At 37.8% G+C, this 20,781-nt stretch overlaps 1 protein-coding gene across 3 annotated transcripts in view; it reads right to left on the bottom strand.

Annotated features, from left to right (window-relative positions):
• The window catches only part of LOC121732130 (NAD(+) hydrolase sarm1), a 97,065-nt gene that overhangs the window by 55,632 nt on the left and 20,652 nt on the right, over positions 1-20,781 (bottom strand). The gene's annotated exons all lie outside the window — the stretch shown is intronic.

Here is a 20,781-nt window from a genome sequence, read left to right as displayed (position 1 = left end):
TTAAATGTATCAATGTAAGTCAGCGCTTTCAAAAATAACAGCGGGGCTAAAATGGTCACATTTAGCAATTCCTCTCAATCAATTCAGCAAATGAATTGTCAAAACTGTCAAACTGACAAAATATGTCAAATCAGTACAAAAATACAGAAAAGAATTGCAAGCAGAGTTGCATTTTGCGATTTTAGAAAAATGAATCATATTATGATCCATATCATGATTCTTCAAAGCGACCATTTTAGGCCCGCTGATCTCCAACACGAGAGAAACTGTGTTAAGTGATACTCACAGTTTCTTGCAAAAATCACATAAAATATGTTTTGCTGAGCCCAAGAAATACGACGCCAGTTCTGCCTCTGCGTGGGAAGTAGACAGGTTGCAATATAATAGTTAAACCTTATTTAGAACTTGTTAATGAGAGGTTAGATAAAACATTTTAACACGTCGACAAGACAAATCGGTTGAAAGTTTAAAACAACGGAATTAATAACGTAAGTTAATCTCCGTTACGACTTACGAGATGTTGATAGCTTTGTTTTGTAACATGGGGTATAAAATATTAATTCTTCAAAGTTTTTTTTTTATCCTAAGCTTTAACGAGTATTATCATTAAATCCGTTAAAAAAGATTTTCTGTGAAAATTACTGATTTCTTTTTTTAAAATAACCAAAATTCCAAGCTTTCAGTTATTATTTCGACATAAATATTGTGCCTCAAAAATTCTGTAAGATTATAGTCAGCGACTACGGCTACTTTTTATTTCGACATAAATATTGTGCCTCAAAAATTCTGTAAAATTATAGTCAGCGACTACGGCTACTTTTTACCGACTTCCAAAAAAGAGGAGGTTATACGTTCGGCTGTATGTTTTTTTTGTATCAAGAAATCTTAATATAAGTAGTCAGTAAAAACGATTCGAGAACGGCTGAACCGATTTGGCTAATATTAGTCTTGAAATGTTCGTGGAAGTCCAGGGAATGCTAATAATAGGGGGAAACGATATACGAAGTTCACTGGGTCGTTTAGTCATCCATACTAATATTATAAATGCGAAAGTGTGTCTGTCTGTCTGTCTGTTACCTCTTCACGCCTAAACGGCTGAACCGATTGGGCTGAAATTTGGTACAGAGATACTTTGAGTCCCGGGAAAGGACATAGGATGCTTTTTGTCCTCGAAAAATGTACGGTTCCCACGCGATAAACTAATTTTGGCGCAACGGAGTTGCGGGCGTCATCTAGTTAAAAATATTATTGTTTGCTCTAAAATGGCGTCGGCACTATAGTAAATGCAGTTGCAATTAAAATAACTTTTAGTCGCGTGCCGCGTCAACGAGTCTCGTTATATTATGTCGCCATAACAGCTCAAACTTAGTTATAAAATATCTGAATTAATTACATAAAAGGTGGAGTTGTGCTTTTTCTGTTTTCAGGTAATATGTAAAGCTATTTCTCATGTTCTCGAAAATATACGATCCTAGTTGGAAAATCATCAGTATGAAAGTCGTAGTAACGAAGATGTAAAATGCTTTTCAAGTAATAAGTTTATATACCTATAACCCGACTACGTAAAATACAATGTTATGAAAGTTATAGCCTACTGCCTAGCGCATATGTCACAGCGGCATTATTACTTATCTACTGACTAATCATTTCTAAACGGTTTGGCAGTTTAGTCGCTACTAGAGCCCAAATACATAATATTATTGAGTACTATCGACCCTTGCTTTTTTGCTACTGAAAAAATGATTAAAATCGATTCAGCAGTTTTGATCCGGTGTCGTCATAGTTGGGTTGAAAATTTGCTATTTCTCATCAAATTAATACGGCAAAACTAAAGTGTTCTTTCCACGAAAGTTGTAGAAAAACAAGTACTAGACTATCTAAAACGTTTCTACTTATCATTTATCAACAATACCTTTGCATATACTGATGTTAATAGTTGTTATTAAATTACACTTATCGATGACCATAACAAAAGTTTTGTTTTACAAGCGTTGGCTTGGATAAAACACTCGTATCGTGATTGTATTGTCAACATTGATAATATCATGGTTAACTATCACATCAGTTTTGGCCTTAGTAACTACCAGCTGACCCGGCAATTGTTGTTTTGCCATATACATTATACAATAGACATTAGACATGCATTAGGCTTTTTAGGGTTCCGTAGTGTAGTGTAGTAACTACAGTAGACCCAGGTAGACCCGTATAATAAATGTAATTTAAGGGTTGTTATGGTTATAAAAACAAAAATGTATTAGTCAACATACAAAATAAACAATACTATCACTTACCTCAAAAATATTCGACAAAACAAAAGGGGGTTTACCGGTAATTAATACAAAGTAGTCGTTAAGTAATAAAGTTAAAGAACAGAGATAAAAAGAAAGAATTTCAATTTCTAAGAATGTAAGGAAAGCCGCGCCGTGCGCTTTGTTTAGACTTTAGTGGGTTTGACCCAAATTGCTATTTTTATCGTAAACAACAGGAAGAAGACGAATTCCGCACTATTTTTAGGTTGAGATAATATTACTTATCTAGGTATTTATTTATCGTTTTGGTCTTGATAATAATAATTTGATATTTTGCAATATTATTCTTCAAGAAATCGTTACTTACTATATACTATATTATATACTATACTATACTATAATCTTATATCTTTGAACGAGTAATTCTTGCATATGTATACTGGTATGTATGTCTATGGTTCTTGTCAACGGTTGCCTTGACAATAAATCTGTTATCGAATGGCCGTCGGATATTTTACTTATAAAATAGCGAACTCTTTTAAACATTCCTCATATCTATCACTGGCGACGAGAAAAGTGTACAAATTGAACCATGTCGGTTAATAGTTTTGGCTTGTTATCAAATTTTGACCACCAACGGCAAGTATGGGGAACGTTCAAAAGCCGGCTCTCACAATGGTTCCTCGCGAACGACATAGGCGCGGAGAACGATCCGGCGGGAGTCAAGAGACGAGCGTATCTGCTAAGTGCGTTAGCAGAAGACACGTATCAGCTAGTGAACGACCTGGCGCTGCCGAAAGACGTTCAGCAGGTACCGTACGAGGACGTCATCAAACTTCTGGATGGCCATTTCACTCCCCGGCAAGTGGGCTTCAGTGGAAGACATAATTTCTATGCCGCGGAGCAGTTGCCAACGGAATCGGCTTCCCAGTGGGGGGCGAGACTACGGGGCCTCACCGCACATTGCAACTTCACGAACGTGGAGGAGGCGCTACGGGATCGGTTCGTGATGGGCATGCTACCGGGACCGGAAAAGGAGAAGCTGTACGTGCAGGAGTTGTCGGGGCTGACATTAACTAAAGCCGTGGAACTAGCGGAGAATTTGAAAGCGGCGCGCGCTGCCGCCGCAACGGCGACAACGTCAACGTCAAACGCTCCGCCACTTTTCAAAATTGACAAAATGAAAAGCAATAACAAGACTGACAGGAAGGTTGTCAATAAGGAAAGATGTTCGGTGTGTGGTTACACAAATCATACTTCCGCGGATTGCCGTTTCTCTAAGTATACGTGTAAGAAATGTAATAAGAAGGGACACTTGCATAGAATGTGCAAATCGGTAAACAGTGTAGAGGCGGATGAGGTAAACGAGAACGACGATGACGACGGTAAGTGTTTTAATGTTCGTTCTACAAAGGGCGAGCCACTAGTCGAGTCTGTGAGAGTGAACGGGGTTAAATTAACGTTCGAAATAGACAGCGGCTCAGCCGTTACCGTCATACCTAAACGTATATTCGCGCTACATTTCCCTAGCATTCCGTTATCAGTCACACGTATAAAGTTAGTTAGCTATACGGGAGAGTCCATTCTATGCATGGGTAGTGCAACCATGCAAGTCGAGTGGCGAGGCCTCGTGCACGAACTAAAGGTGTATGTCGTGCAACAGGGTGGCCCGCCACTACTCGGTCGCGATTTTATCGCAAAGTTTAATTTACAATTGACACCAGTGTACAATAATTCTGTAACATACGGTGACATGGACTCTCTGAAGTTACGTTTCGCTGGTGTATTTTCGAATAAACTAGGAATGTTCAACAAATACAAAGTTAAATTAACTATTAAACCTGGTTCGGGACCTATTTTTTTCAAAGCGCGGCCTATTGCGTTCGCACTGAGAGACAAGGTAGAGAAGGAATTGGATAGACTCGTAGAGTTAGGTATAATTAGACCTGTCTCCCAGTCGGCGTACGCTTCGCCCATCGTGCCGGTGCTGAAGCGAAATGGTTCCCTGCGACTATGCGTTGACTACTCCGTGACGTTAAACAAACAATTAGTCGTAGACAAGTATCCGTTGCCAACAATTAAGGAATTGTTTTCGAGGCTGTACGGAGGCCAACAGTTCACCAAGCTAGATTTGTCGATGGCTTATAATCAATTTGTCTTAGAAGAGGAGTCACAAATGTATACGTGTATTAACACGCACCGCGGACTCTTCGCCTACAACAGACTGGCGTTCGGGTTGTCGAGCGCGCCGGCCATTTTCCAGCGCGCTATGGAGGGTCTCCTGGGCGGCATCGACGGGGTGCTTTGTCTGCTGGATGACGTGTGCATCACCGGCCGCGACCGCGCCGAGCACCTCGAGAGGCTGCACGAGGTACTCCGGCGCTTGCAGGACGCCGGTCTGGTTTTACAGCAGGAGAAATGTGAGTACTTTAAAGATGAAATTAATTACTTAGGTTACGTCATCAGCAAGGACGGCTTAAAGAAATCTCCAGAGAAAGTAAAGGCAATTATGGAGGCCCCGGTGCCCACGAACGTTACTCAGTTGCAGTCGTTTCTTGGGCTCATTAATTATTATAGGTGTTTTGTGCCCCGAGCGTCTGCTATTTTGAGTCCTCTGTATGACTCTTTAAAGAAAGGCGTCAAATGGAGGTGGACGGACTTAGAAAATAACACTTTTCGCAATATTAAAAAAATATTGACGTCGGATCAGGTCCTAGCTCACTACAACTCTGAGGCTAAAATCATCTTGACGGTGGACGCTTCACCGTACGGTTTAGGAGCTATTTTGTCGCAGATGCAGATCGATAACGGCAAGTATTGTGAAAGGCCGATCGCATTCGCATCGCGTACGCTGAATAGCGCCGAGAAACGTTATTCTCAAATACAAAAGGAGGCCACGGCGATAATATTCGGGGTACGTCGATTTCATCAGTACCTGTACGGGCGATCGTCGCCGTTCGTTCTACGGACGGATCACAAGCCCTTGTTGTCAATATTCGGTCATGATAAAGGAGTACCGGAAGTTTCAGCGAATCGTCTCCAAAGATATGCCTTGTTTCTGAGTAGCTACAATTACGTTATCGAGTACGTTAAGAGCAAGGATAACAGCGCGGATTACTTATCCCGAGCCTGTCTGCCGCCGCCCGCGCTGGAACGGGATGCGCAGGCTGTGGACGAGGGCAACGAGGCGAGCCAGGAGGAGGACTTCAGCGACCGCGCCGCGTACGTACGGTTCGTCGTCCGCGGCGACTTGCCCATCACACCGCAAGAGTTGCGAGACGCGACAAGTAAAGATCCGGTACTAAGAAGGGTTACCGACTACGTATTGAACGGTTGGCCTCGCAAAGTTACAGAGGAGGGAATTAAGCCCTATTTCCTTTGCAAGTTACAACTGTCATACGAGAGCGATTGTCTCATGAGAGGACATAAGGTTGTGGTTCCGGAATCTTTGCGGGGTCGCGTGTTAAATGAATTACATTCGTCTCATTTGGGCATTGTGAAAACCAAAGCAGAAGCGCGTTCCCGCATATGGTTCCCAGGGATCGACAAAGATTTAGAACAAGTAGTAAGCACTTGTGGCGTTTGTAACCAGCTGAGGGCCTCACCACCGCGCGAGGCACCGTCACCCTGGCCGCGACCTCCGCACGCCTTTCATAGGGTGCATTTGGATTTCCTGGGGCCACTGCATGGTAGGATGTATTTGGTAATTGTAGATGCGTTCAGCAAATGGGTGGAGGCTTACGACATGAGTAGTTGCAATTCGGGAGCCGTTATAGAGAAAATGTACGAGTTCATGTCGCGATTCGGCGTGCCTAATACGTTGGTGACTGATAACGGAACGGCTTTTTGCTCGCAGGAATTTGATGATTTTTGTAAATTGAACGGTGTGTGTCATTTGACATCGCCAGCATATCACCCAGCCAGTAACGGACAAGCCGAGATATACGTGAAGGTGGTAAAAAGGGGTATTAAATCTAGTATTTTGAGTAGTAGTAACGCAAGGGACATTAAGGCTAATTTATTTAAATATTTATTTGATTACCGCAATTCTGTACATAGTTCTACGAACACCTCACCGGCTCAACTAGTGTTCGGTCGCAAGTTGCGATCTCGGCTCGACCTACTGACGCCTACCGTGCCGTCGTCTTCGTTCAGGGCACCCCCGTCTGATCTGGTTCTGTCTGAGCAGTGTTCACCGGCTAAGGAAGATTACAAAAATACTGGCTGGCGTGCTGGCCAGCATGTGTTGTATAAAAAGTATAGTGGTAAAGACAAATATAGATGGTGTAGAGGAGTGATTGTAAGACTTGTAGGGAGAATGATAGTTTTTGTTAAGGATCTAGAGTCATCTATAGTTATAAAAAAACACAAAAATCAAATTTTGTTATACAAAGGCAATTTAGGTGGTAGACAACCTTGGGACGCGGAAATATTTACGGGCACACGAGCCATAGACCAGGCTGAGTCTGTTCCTTTAACGGAGAACGCAGATATGTGGGATTCACAAGAGGAGGAAAGGGACAGAAATAGGGAGGACAACTCGAGACCTTCAGTCGTTATTGAAGAGAGCTCGGAGGAAGATCGAGGAACGGAGGCTCAGCACACGGAGCAGGCTTCTGTGCTAAGTGAGCCGGAGCGACCGAGGCGAGGTGTGCCCAAGGTTGACTACAGCAAGTTTTTTTGATTGAGTTATATAAGAGACGTTTCGTTCAATTTATAGATATTAGTTGAGGTACGTAATAATATTATATAGAATGTAGATTTTGTTGAATTTCAAGTTAAATTTTTATTTGTTATCTATGGGGGAGGAATTGGTATGTATGTCTATGGTTCTTGTCAACGGTTGCCTTGACAATAAATCTGTTATCGAATGGCCGTCGGATATTTTACTTATAAAATAGCGAACTCTTTTAAACATTCCTCATATCTATCATATACATATATACAGTGTGTAACAAAAATAAGTGATAATACTTTAGGGTGTGTACGTGTTCCTTGTAGAGAGTTCACTGTGAAAGTAGCAGTGCTGAAAGACCAATTTTTTTTTCACTTTTGTGTGGGGAAACTCGTGACGCTCGGGCCCTTGCCCATACAAAAGTGAAAAAAAAATTTCGTCTTTCAGCGCTGCCACTTTCACAGTGAACTCTCTACAAGAAACACGTACACACCCTAAAGTATTATCACTTATTTTTGTTACACCCTGTATATAATTGGAATCTCGGAATCGGCTCCAACGATTTTCATAAAATTTAGTATACATAGGGGGTTTCGGGGGTGATAAATCGATCTAGCTAGGAATCATTTTTAGAAAATGTCATTTTATTCGTGTTTTATCGAATACCAAGCAAAGCTCGGTCAAATAGCTAGTATTATTATAAACGTGAAAGTGTGTCAGTCTGTCTGTCTGTCTGTTACCTCTTCACGCTCGAACCGCTGAACTGATTTTGCTGAAATTTGGCATGGAGATACTTTGAGTCCCTACAAAGGGCATAGGGTAGTTTTAATCCCGGCAAAATGTCCGGTTCCCGTGCGATAAACTAATTTTGGCGCAACGGAGTTGCGGGCGTCATCTAGTGAAAAATAAAGTAGTGGGATCATATTATCAGCGTTGCCAGATTTTTTTTGTGCCAAGTCGGGACTTTTGAACATTTTGAGTGAAAAAGCGGGATTTTTCAGTCAAAAGCGGGACAAAGTAAAAAAAGGTATAAAATCAAAAGTTCTTTGAATGTTTATCTTTTTATTTGCGTTAAAATAACGTTTACGTGACAATAGATAGCTAAAGTAGCCGAAGAAAATCCACCCCTCTACATGCCTCTACATCCCACACTCATCTTCAGTACGCAACTTTTTTTTCTTAACACGCTGCACGTACGTTCGGGCTTTCCCCGAAAAGCGGGACTGAGCCTGTCCCGCGCGGGACCTTTAATTTTGGTGAAAAAATCGGAACGTCTCGCCATGTCGGGACGTCTGGCGACGCTGGATCATATTATTAAATATTATGTACTTGAATACGTACGCAACTTCGTTGCGCCTTTGTTTATCGCGTTAGAGCAACCATACATTTTTTCGGGAGAAATTTTCGGGATTAAAAGTATTTCCACACCAAATTTCACAAAACCGATTCAGCAGTTTGGGCCTGAAGACGTAACAGACATAATATAGAGTATAGACAAACACACTTGCGCGTTAATAATATTTGTATGGATATTATTATAGGTGCTACACTGCTACACACAGACATAGATCTTGCTCTATATCTGTGGTGCTACACAAAAGCCTTTCGTAACATTTAACAATAATATTTAGCAAACTATGTAAGGTCTCAATTTAAATATTATCATTAATTTGTTATCAAAACTAAACAGCATTAACAATAGGATATTTTACAAATAACAACTCTAGTTTAGCTCTTGACAATCTACTAAGTACGGTTTAAGTTTTTTAATTAAAAGGGCAAAAGTTATTGTCTAATGATATGGGTCTATAAATTTTATATGACCCTTATAATTTAGTTTAAGACTTAACTTATATCTTATCTTTATATAAATAAAAATGGATTTTCAATTGTGTTAGTAACGCTAAAACGGTTGAACGGATTGGGCTCATTTTAGTCTTAAAATATTCGTAGAAGTCCAGGGAAGGTTTTAAAGTGACACGAAGTTCACCGGGACAGCTAGTAACTAATAAAGATTAATTATATTTAAAATCAAATTAACAACTTGCAATTAAAATTATTAAGTGATCATTAAAATATCGGTTGCTTATCAAGGATACAATCTTAGATTAGAATGACATTGAATAATATACCGTATAATTATTACTTCATTACTTCAGGATTTCCGTCGACAAGTTAAAAGTGTCAGTTCTGGAATTACACCAACCTTTTGATGACCATTCGGCAATTGTAACAAAATATGTAAAAACGTTAGAATTTTGTTTAAATGCTCTTTCTAAGGCGGCACAATCTTATATTTTATATTATTTTGGTAAAGATAGGTTTTTTCTTTCCAAAAATAATAAAAACATAATATAGAAATAGGCAAAATAGAGCCTTTTTTTAGTTAATGATGTTTTTCTGCTTTTGAGCCTTCAACAAAGCTTGGTTTCACAAGCTCATAATATTTTAATGTTAAAATTTAAACGTCTAAATCATAATCCCATTTGGGGATATGTTTTCCTGGAAATTTAGAGCTACACTTTTCCATTTGTAATTAAAAAGTAGATCATGTAGATCGTAATATTTATAGTCGTGAATAGCACTTTAAATATGTCCCAAACACAAATACATATCACAAATTCTGATGATGATGCTGGACATGTCATGTCCACGCCATAATTGAACAACGATTAAATTAGAAAGGATAATTGACATAAATCTTGTTAGACAATGTAATTTGTGGGGCCTAGTTCTGTCTAGCTAGTGCCTGCATGTTAAATTATATGCCTCTTCGACATATGGGCTATGGCCACCACGCCTATTGCGCTGAGGTCAAAACTAGACACGATCCTCTGAGGCCTAGGCTCTAGGATCTAACATTCTCTATATCTAGCTGTTTGTTATTATTCATCAGATTGAAAAAATATTACGTTTATTGCTAGTAATAGTTACAGTTGCTTAACACAAAAAGTAAAAACATAACGAGGAATCCGATAAAGTGCCGAATAGGCTATTCACAACTTTTTTGACAGATTCTCCATACTTGATCAAGTTGGACTTGGTCAAGTTTATTGGTGGATTCGTCATTGAAAGTGGTGAAACAGGCCCTTAATATTATAATAGGCTATTCACAACTTTTTTGACAGATTCTCCATACTTGATCAAGTTGGACTTGGTCAAGGTGGATTCGTCATTGAAAGTGGTGAAACAGGCCCTTAATATTATAAATACGTACAGTGTACACGAGTGATAGTGTACCTGTCTGTTATCTACTCAAGCCCAAACCGCTTAACCGATTTTTCCGAAATTTTGTATGGAGATACTTTGAGTCCAGGGAAAGGAAATAGGATACTTTTTATCCTGGAAAAATGTACGGTTCCCGCGCGATAAACGAATTTTGGCGCAACGGAGTTGCGGGCGTCATTTAGTTACGAGTATTAGTATTAAGATATAAGAACTTTCGCATTTCACAAAATCCTATGCTCAAATGCACATTTAAATAAGTATTAAACTATTTTAGACCCAACATGATGAAAAGCCTGTAGACTGGAATGTTGCACCCCGTAGACCGTGGTCACACCCGCATAGTCCAAGATCCCGTGAGAGTTTTAGTCATAAAATGTATTCATATGTCTATTTCTCCGTTACAGCTATTCACGGTAATGTTACCTTCGCATATGCCTTTGCTAAAAAGTAAAAATCCATTCAGCGGTATACTGTTAAATTTCTATGTTTTTATATGAAAATACATTTGAGTCCCGAGAAAGGACATAAGATAGTTTTATCTCGAAACAAAATACAGCTGCCACGCGATAAACAAATTTTGTCGCGGGTATCATGTAATTATACAGGGTGTCACAAAAATAAGTTATAATATTTTAGGGTGTGTACGTGTTCCATGTAGAGAGTTAACTGTGAAATTAGCAGCGCTGAAAGACCAAATTTTTTTTTCACTTTTGTATGGGAAAACTCGTGACGCTCGGGCCCTTGCCCATACAAAAGTGAAAAATTTTTTTCGTTTTTCAGCGCTGCTACTTTCACAGTGAACTCTTTACAAGGAACACGTAAACACCCTAAAGTATTATCACTTATTTTTGTTACACACTGTATAATATGTAAAGTTTTAACTTCTATTTTATAAACCTTAATCATTTATGAAAAGTAAATTAAATACTTTATACTATCTTATCTGACTATTCGAAAGTAAAACCAGTAGTGTTAGCACGGCGACCAGCGGAAATGCGAAAGTATGGACAAACTGTGGAAATAAACCTAAGGTGCCGTTCCGATCGTTTTTCATTCCGAAAAATTCAATTAAAATGCCACTTTATGACAGACTATAGTCACAAACTGTGGAGATAAACTTAAGGTGCCGTTCCGATCTTTTTTAATTCCGAATAATTCAATTAAAAAGCCACTTTATGACAGACTATAGTTCTAAAAATTCAAATAATATCCTACATTATGACATATACTATAGTGTGTCATAAAGTGGCATTTTAATTGAATTTTTCGGAACGAAAAAAGATCGGAACGGCACCTTAGGTTTATTTCCACAGTTTGTCCATACTTTCGCATTTCCGCTGGTCGCCGTGCTAACACTACAGGTATTGCTTGCAAACAAAGCACACCCCGTACACGGTAATTATTGACAAACGCCTAAATTTTATCAAATTGTTAAAGTGTTTCTTATCGCATTCCAGTGAAATGATTTTATCAAGGTGTGATAAACGATTAGCTTTTAACAATAGGAAGTTGTCGGAAGTATGACAGCATTTCGCTTTAGATATTCATCATATTGTTATAATTTTGTTAGTTTGTGTTAAGGAAACTATGGAAATTGGTTGGGATCTTATATAAATGCAAAATCCCCTCTTTAGTTAAGTCATAAGCATAACAATGAGTTCTTGCCAACAATGTTTACATCGATTTAAGGCGTGGAATATTATACTGATTCTCTACATGTTTCTAATCGTCTGTATATTTTGTCCATCGTGGCCGAAGTGGATTGGTCACCTTAGTTCCAAATACCGTATTTGGAATTGTTTTTCTATGTATAAATAGTATTTTTTCCTTTTCAATAGGAAGCGATTCTACCCTATTTTCCAACTAGGTATTAAAATTATTATTTATGTTTGAGGGTGGAGACTGGAAAGTAGGACATTGTTATTAGTTGCACGTGGGTTACAAAATGGCTAAGGGTGGGTTGCACTTGACAGTTCATTTGACAGTGTTGGTCAACACTGTCAAATGAACTGTCAAATCTCCGGTTAAAATCAATAATGAACGCCATATTTGACGATAACCTTAACCTAATAACTATAAGAACGCCTCTGGTGCAACCCATTACATTACCCACCCTAAGGGTAACTTGGTTAATGTAAATCTTTTTTGTAGGTACTTACCTACCTATAGTTTTTTTTTCAGAATTTTTAGATGTGTTGCTAATAAGTCTAAGGACAAAATACAAACAGGAATAAGGACATAATATGACATATTGGCTGGCTAAGGGATTAGTAGCTAAAGGCCCCTCTTCATGTTGCCATGATGGACAAACATGGTTGCCACCATGATTGCAAGGGTATAGCAAGCACAAGCAATCATCAAATATTCCTGAACGTTTGTAATCAATACAAGCAATAACGCACGGGTAGAGATTATTGTCTGCCACCAATAATTTTGGCTAAATTTACACAACTGCATCCCTAAATTCCTTAGACCGCATCGTGCAGTCGACTGCGAAATACACGGCTTTTCGACCGCAAAGCGACTGCTTCCACCGATCAAGAAGCTCGAGGGTTAATTTAGTATGGATTGCCACCAAGCCAATGTCACAACATCTAAAGGCAAAGGGTGGAGCAGCATAAAATCTAAGGAAATCGGAAAATGTCGGATCTACTGGGCGCCACACCGACTGGGACCTCACCGTTCAAAACATTAATATTATTATTATGCAATTTATAAAACAATAAATGTATATATTTATTTATTATATGTATAACATATTATACTCTATTCTATTAAATATATATATATATATATATACACATATATATTAAAAAAAAAAAAGTGTCCATGGCGTGATGGACCACAATTAATTAAAATTCATAATATTATTTCAATTATCCTTGGTGCGAAAAATCTAAATAATAAAATAACAAAAAAAGGATATGGACGAACAGTCTATAGACGGCCCCAATTTTATAATAAAAAAAAAAAAAAAGTTTTAGTATGGAAACTGCAGATCGCTGTGCGGCAACCGCATCTTACAGTCGGTCATGACTGCAAGATACGGTCCGTCTATGGCCGACCTTCTTAAATGCCAATCGTAATAATTGTCCAAATCAGCACAACAAATAAATAAATTAGAAAATGGCGACAGTAACCATGTTGATAAAGACAGGACATCCCAATGATCGAGTTATTTGTTTAAGTTTAGTGGTCGCCCACGTGCGGGGAATTAGAATATTATGGCCCGTACATTGTCCGCTTCCACTGTGAACTCTGTCCTCTACCACAGAACACGTACCTAATAACCTCTACCACATGATGAACGTTCACAGAGTGCATACATTGTCCATTGCGTATTATGGAGTAAGCGAGATTTGAACGTCCATTTACAAGTTCATAAGGGATAATATTTGTAGACATGAAAACGTAACAGCTCGGCATAAATGTATAATATGCTTGCCTTAAGCAGCAGGCTTAAATTTCAGCCACGCGGTAGCATTATTATTATATTCTTGCGCACCGTACCGTATACGCGAACGACGATTTTCAGACCGTCCGTCTTACCAATTTTTCAGGCAGGCTACTTGTTCCGACGCAAATTAAACATTTTTACCCATCCCAAAAATATGCATAAAACGTTGCTAAAGAAGTTTCCTATTTAAAAATGTAGAACAGTAAAATTCGTATTGATAAATGATATTGGATAAAACCTGAAACGAAGAAGCAATAATATTATTAGTATCATGCGTAACGCGTTTAGATATTTTCAATTAGAACAGCCGAAAAAATGTTGTTGAGACTAGAACAAGAAAAGAAAGAGCAGAGGCTCTTTCTCAAATCCAAGAAGCAATGTATGTTGCTATCATATTATAACCCACAGAAAGTTCACAGTTTCAAGCATCATCAATTCATCATGTAACACAATACACAATAATTGAGAGTTCGACTGATCTAATATCAGTCAATTACCAAAATTGAAAATAGATTACATGGAATCAATGTACCTACAGTGATTCGAGAATGATTGATTTCGAAGAATACTTTTTCCTTGTTTTGATTAGTCAACAAACTCTCGGGGAAACTTAAAATCTAATAAACATCCTACTTCCTACTAATATTATAAAGGCGAAAGTTTGTTTGGATGTATGGATGTGTGGATGTATGGATGTTTGTTACTCTTTCACGCAAAAACTACTGAACGGATTTTAATGAAACTTTACAATAATATAGCTTATACATCAGAATAACACATAGGCTACAATTTTAACCGACTTTCAAAATGGGGGAGGTGTTATGTTGGTTTTCTTATATTCAACGATTACTCCGCCGTTTGTTACCCGACTTTCAAAATTTTTCTTTTGGTATATAGGGTATCATCCCAATTTGGTATTATATTCACAAAAGTGGTGATCTGATGAAGGATCCATAAGTAATCGAGGGAACTCCTCAAAACTTATAGGGAAACATGCGGTGACTTCGGTTTCGTGAGAAGTATTCTAAGCATATGCTACCAACAAGTAAGATTTTGCACCGAGATATACCTGGTATACCGTGGTTCGGAACGTGCTGAGAGAACTCCTGATTCTTTATAGATGCAAGTTTGGGAGTTTCGGCGTTGTTTTAAGAACAGAAAGCATATGCTACTATGCAAATTACATTCATCATCATCATCACTACCATATTATACCATTTCATAGTCTTTTAGATCGAGACTTGAGTTTGTCAAGCGATAATTAAAAAAAATCTATACCTACCTAATATTATAAACCTGAAGAGTATGTTTGCTTGAACGCGTCAATCTCAGGAACTACAGGTCCGATTTAAAAACTTATCTCAGTGTTAGATAGGTCATTTATCGAGTAAGACTATAGGTTATATTATATCATGCTAAGACTAATACGATCGAAGAAACTCAGGAAAATGTGGGAAAAACGGGGGAAATATTTTTTATGGGAAAATGTACGGTTTCTGTAAAATTCCTAATTTACGCGGGCGAAGCCGCGCGGGACATCTAGTAACGTATAAAAAACTAATAAAAGGATGTAACATTAAAGGACAGCGGTTCTCAAACTTTTTGGTGACGGAGCCCATTGAATATACTTAATCGTTGGTAAGTAAACATTTGAAAAGAAAATAAAAAACGAAAATCATTGACGGGTATTATTTTATAATGTGACTGTAGATTCCACCATTACTAGTGTTCTTGCGGAGCTCCTGAAAAGACTAAAAGGCTTTGCGGGAGCAGACTTTGAGAATTGCTGTATTAGAATATCTTTATACTGTAACTTTGAAAGTTCGCTTATTAGGTGAATATTCAATCGAACGAATGCTTCATTCGATAACTGACTGTTTTATTTTTTGTCTAAACAGTTGGACTGAAAGATGCAAAATAAGGGACGATGAAGTGGAAAAAATAAATCATCATTGTGATTGATAAAATGATAACAATAATACGTCTTGTGTTAATGTTGACGTGGTAACATATAAAATGTTGACGTGGGAGAGCCATGCTTCGGCACGAATGGGCCGGCTCGACCTGAGAAATACCACGTCCTCACAGAAAACCGGCGTGAAACAGCGCTTCCGCTGTGTTTCGCCGAGTAAGTGAGTTTACCGGAGGCCCAATCCCCTACCCTTTTCCTTTCCCTACCCTCCCCTATTTCCTTCCGTACCCTCCCCTATTCCCTTCCGTACCCTCCCCTATTCCCTTCCCTACCCTCCCCTATTACCCCTTAGAAGGCCGGCAACGCACCTGCAGCTCTTCTGATGCTGCGAGTGTCCATGGGCGACGGAAGTTGCTTTCCATCAGGTGACCCGTTTGCTCGCTTGCCCCCTTATTTCATAAAAAAAACGTCTATTTATTATTCAATTATGCATTTCTTTTAACAAGTGTATCTATGTCTAAAGATAAGAGTTTGCTGATAATTTTGGAATGTGCAAAAGTATTTCTATTGTTAGCCATTATTTCACCTCAAAGGTATCAACTGTCACCCAATAACGTGGAAATGGCAAACAATTCAATTGTTATAATATTGATTATTCTGTCTAGTTTTATCAAAACTTTTCCTCGATTCTATTTCCACGCTAGAGACAGCACGAGCGTAAACAGTAAGTAAACAAAAAGTTTTCTTCGACGTTTCTGTCAATATTCTGATTTAATGTGTGCAAAATGTCGGATTTTGGTCGGATTCTTTACTGTATGTGCTACGAACGCCCTCTGCTCCGACCTTTGTGGAATATTCCCTATTACAAGCGATAACGAACGTGGCGAAAAGCGCCTGTGATTACCCATAATCGACGTCGAATTTGCGTGCTTTACGTTCCTCGACAATCATGGTTATTTATCATGGCTCAACGTATAGAGGGGCTTTTAGAGAAAAACAAAAAAATAGGTCAAACTATTTATTGTGCAATGGGTGGACTCCACAGTCCACACCTTCAAAATTTATAGCTCGAAATCGTGACGCGATGTGAAAATAGATTATTTTAATGTTCTATAAATCTTGTAATATTCTACAATAATGTTCTACATATTAATCTTGAGATAAATAGATTATAATTATTATTTGGTAGCTTTTAACAGCCTGTAAAGCATTTAAATTGCATAATTGATGGGTTGATAATAACTTTAAAGAGTAGGAAAGAAAGGAAAGACTTCAAAACAAAAATTCAGAATTTCAGCATATTTTGTGTGAGTGACTAATGAGTATGCACATTTAATGAAGATTTTGGATGTCTGTGTTAAAGGCCAGGTCGCTCTGTGGCTTTAGTCAATTTACAGATATTTGTTAGTCATAGTAGCACATTATGATATCATTTAAATTTTAATAACTATCCCAACTTCTCTACTTCCCTACTAATATTATAAATGCGAAAGTGTGTCTGTCTGTCTGTTACCTCTTCACGCCCAAACCGCTGAGCCGATTTTGCTGAAATTTGGCATGGAGATACCTTGAGTCCCGTGAAAGGACATAGGACACTTTTTATCCCGGAAAAATGTACGGTTCCTGCGCAAACGAATTTAGGCGCAACGGAGTTGCGGGCATCATCTAGTACTTAAATAAAAACTAGATATTTTTGGCTGATCTTCCTCTTTGATTCATAATGAATTAAACAGAAATAAGTCACCGCGATCAGGTAAATAATAATTACGTACGATTAGATAATTTAACTCACTACGAACAGTAATCAAATACCGGAAAGGTACAATAAAAGTCGTATGCTGAATCACATTTTACTCAACTTGATGCAGTGACCACTAACCAGGTAATACTAACTAATTGTTGTATGAGTTCTGTAGTGATAATACGAGTAATAGCGGGCTAACATTATTCCAATCCAGTAATCGAATTCAGCGCTGGATTCGATTACTGGATTGGAATTAAATATTAAATATTTTCCGCGATTACAACTACGTCGATTCCCACTCAAAATAAAGACACAATATAACTTAGGTCTCTATCCGCCGTACTCAGAGACATATAATTATGATTAACCTTCAATTTAATGAAGAGTTTGACAGATAATGTATGGGGCTTATGTCAAATTTTTTAAGTAATTAATGTTCCACTCTGAGTGCGCGGCAGTAAGAACTCTAACAAATCTGATCAGCGCTTTAAGAATTATGCTTTCAGTGTATTATAATTCATAAATTCATGCTATAAATAATGATAACGATATACGTGTGTAGTGTACCGGTATTACATACGTATGTGAAGCAAAAATATTAGGCCAAGGTTCATACAAATGCATTAGCGAACTCAGAACTGACATGCCAACGAAAACATGCCATGAAAGCGCCGGCTATATGAAATGTTCAGTATTATGATTTCATAATTTTAGTCAGATTAGATAATTTTAATGTATTTAAATATCTAATAAAACTAATATATGAATATAGATATCCATGGAAACTTTCCGAGTTATTTACCCTTGACCACGTTTAAAGTTAAAGTTTATAGTTAGTATTTTTTAATTTTCTTTAACGATCACTTACAGTTTTCTCATTAATTGATTGATGTTTTTGTAAGTATTATAAACACAAAGTAAATTTTATTACACACTAGCTGTCCCGGCAAACGTTGTTTTGCCATAAAATAATTTTCCCTGTTTTCCTGCTTTTCTCTTGAAGTTTTTTCTGAATTTTTTTTCTATAGACCTCACGGAGCCCGAGACCTGGCTGGAAGTTACTGGACCGACTGGACCTGGAGTTATAGCGTCAGGAAGGAAAACCCGACTTATTTTTATATAATAGACTAGCTGTTGCCCGCGACTTCATCCGCGTTAACATAGTATGATAACAAAGATGGATAGTTTTCTCCTTTTTGTTTTTGTGGTTCCTTATACAAAGGGTAAAAACGGACCCTATTTAAGCAAAGCAAACGTCAATAAACTTTCATGTTTCTAACTCAAGAAATAACGAACTTTCATTGAAACTTTCAACCCCAATTTCACCCCCTTGGGGGTAGAAATACCAGAAACACTTAAATACGTATTCATTCATTTTTAATCAGTAGCACAAAAATAAAGTTTCATGTTTCTAACTTAAGAAATGACGGACTTTCATTTAAACTTTCAACCCCTATTTCACCCCCTTGGGGGTAGAATTTTCAGAAACGCTTAAACACGTATCCAATCATTTTTAATAAGTAACCCAGACATAAAATTTCATGTTCCTAACTCAAGAAATAACGGAGTTTCATTCAAACTTTTAACCCCAATTTCACCCCCTTGGGAGTAGAATTTCCAAAAACGCTTAAATACGTATCCATTCATTTTTAATCAGTAGCACAAAAATAAAGTTTCATATTTCTAACTCAAGAAATGATGGACTTTCATTAAAACTTTCAACCCTTATTTCACCCCCTTCGGGGTAAAATTTTCAAAATTCCTTCCTTAGTGTGTGTCTACTTAATAAAACAACCCTACTCACCAAATTTCGTGGCTGTAACTTTTACAGTTTTTGCTCAGCGATGATGAATCAGTCAGTCAGTCAGTCAGGACATGTAATTTTATAAGTATAAATAATAGATGACGCGTCTGCAAAAGGAAAGTAAAATAATACGTATGTAATGCCTGTATTTTCGCTTATTACAGTTGAAACTCATTTTTACACAAGCATGAACATTGAGCACTCGTCCACAATATTTCTTTTTTAAGGAAAATCTATAATAACTTTAAGACACCTGTTTAAATAGCTAAGTGTGTCACACGCGAATTGAACATTTTAAAAACATGTGAAGGTTGAAACAGATTAAAATAACAATGTTATTGGAACGTCATTGTTTGTCACTACAGCTTCAGGAAAATATATCGAAAAAGGAACTAGGAAATATTATAATTACAACACGCAGAAATTAACTTGGCACCTGATCCTATAGAGTTTCCTTAAAACAAGACGTTTCGTTAATTTCTACGTGGTATACGTGACTTTTAAAGATTCCTCTTGTATGCTGTTAACTCCAGAAAACTGCTTTGAATCCTTTGGATAGTTTAAAAGCAACAACTTTTAGTATGTGTACTTATTGGACATGTAAGTAAATTATTTGACTTGAAAAATATAGAATTATGTAAAGTTAAGGAACTTGCTAGATAAGCCTAACTAACAAGCTATTTAGATTGTTCGAGATTCGATAGGATTCTGATATTTTGTTCTATAATCTTAATATGATTGAAAGCTAGTTCCTGTCCCTACTGGACTTGGCTTGACTTCTTCCTACTTACTGGAAGAGCTACTTAGGTTAGTTAGGTATCCCTTTAAGGCGTGAGCTAATGTATATAATAGGTACGTACATCATGTAGGCAAGCAACACTATATCTATATATATAAAACTCGAAGGTGACTGACTGACATGGTGATCTATCAAAGCACATCCTAAACAACTAGATCGATCGGGCTGAAATTTGGCATGCAGGTAGCTGTTATGACGTAGGAATCCGCTAAGAAAGGATTTTGATCAATTCCACCCCCAGGGGTTAAAATAGGGGATGAAAGTTTGTATGTAATAATACTTCTTAACGCGAGCGAAGCCGCGGGCAAAAGCTCGTTTAAAATAAAGCCAGAACTAATATGTAAACGCCAAGCCGGCGCCTGCGCACCAACAACGCTTTATTGTTTACAAGGTTCACTTATGAATGTCAAGTCTCCTACTCGTTTTCAAATAAACGAGGTATTTTATCACTGGTCGTGTTTGTGTGAAGTAGTTTTCTATGTCACATTACACTACATTGTTTGGGTTTTAGGTAATTTAGGAAGGCCAAATTAACATTGATGCTCGTAAAATGTTCGCTAGTGGCTACATTTCAACTGCTCATAGGCTAAATTTGGGGTCTTTTTAGATTTTGGGCTTAAGAATTTAGATGATGGCATGATGCACATACTTAGGTTGCGTTGGTGGTTTTTGTCTTAGAAATAATGACCAAGACCGCTAGGGTCTCTTAGCACAGCTTGTACTAAGCTATGCTAAGTGACCCTAGCGGTTTTGGTGAGTTAGTAAAAACGTGTATTTAGTCTCTTATCTACATGATTTTTTTATTAATTACTATAATATTTATATAGGTCCTGTATTGTTACAACAACTGCAAGATAATTTAGATCTCCTCCATTGACCTGCGCAACTGATTGCTTTATTACTCTACATCAGT

Source organism: Aricia agestis, chromosome 11 (genome assembly GCF_905147365.1).
Source record: "Aricia agestis chromosome 11, ilAriAges1.1, whole genome shotgun sequence".
NCBI classification, from domain to species: domain Eukaryota; kingdom Metazoa; phylum Arthropoda; class Insecta; order Lepidoptera; family Lycaenidae; genus Aricia; species Aricia agestis.
Note: the sequence above shows the minus strand (reverse complement) of the source record. Positions and strands in the feature narration are given on the sequence as shown.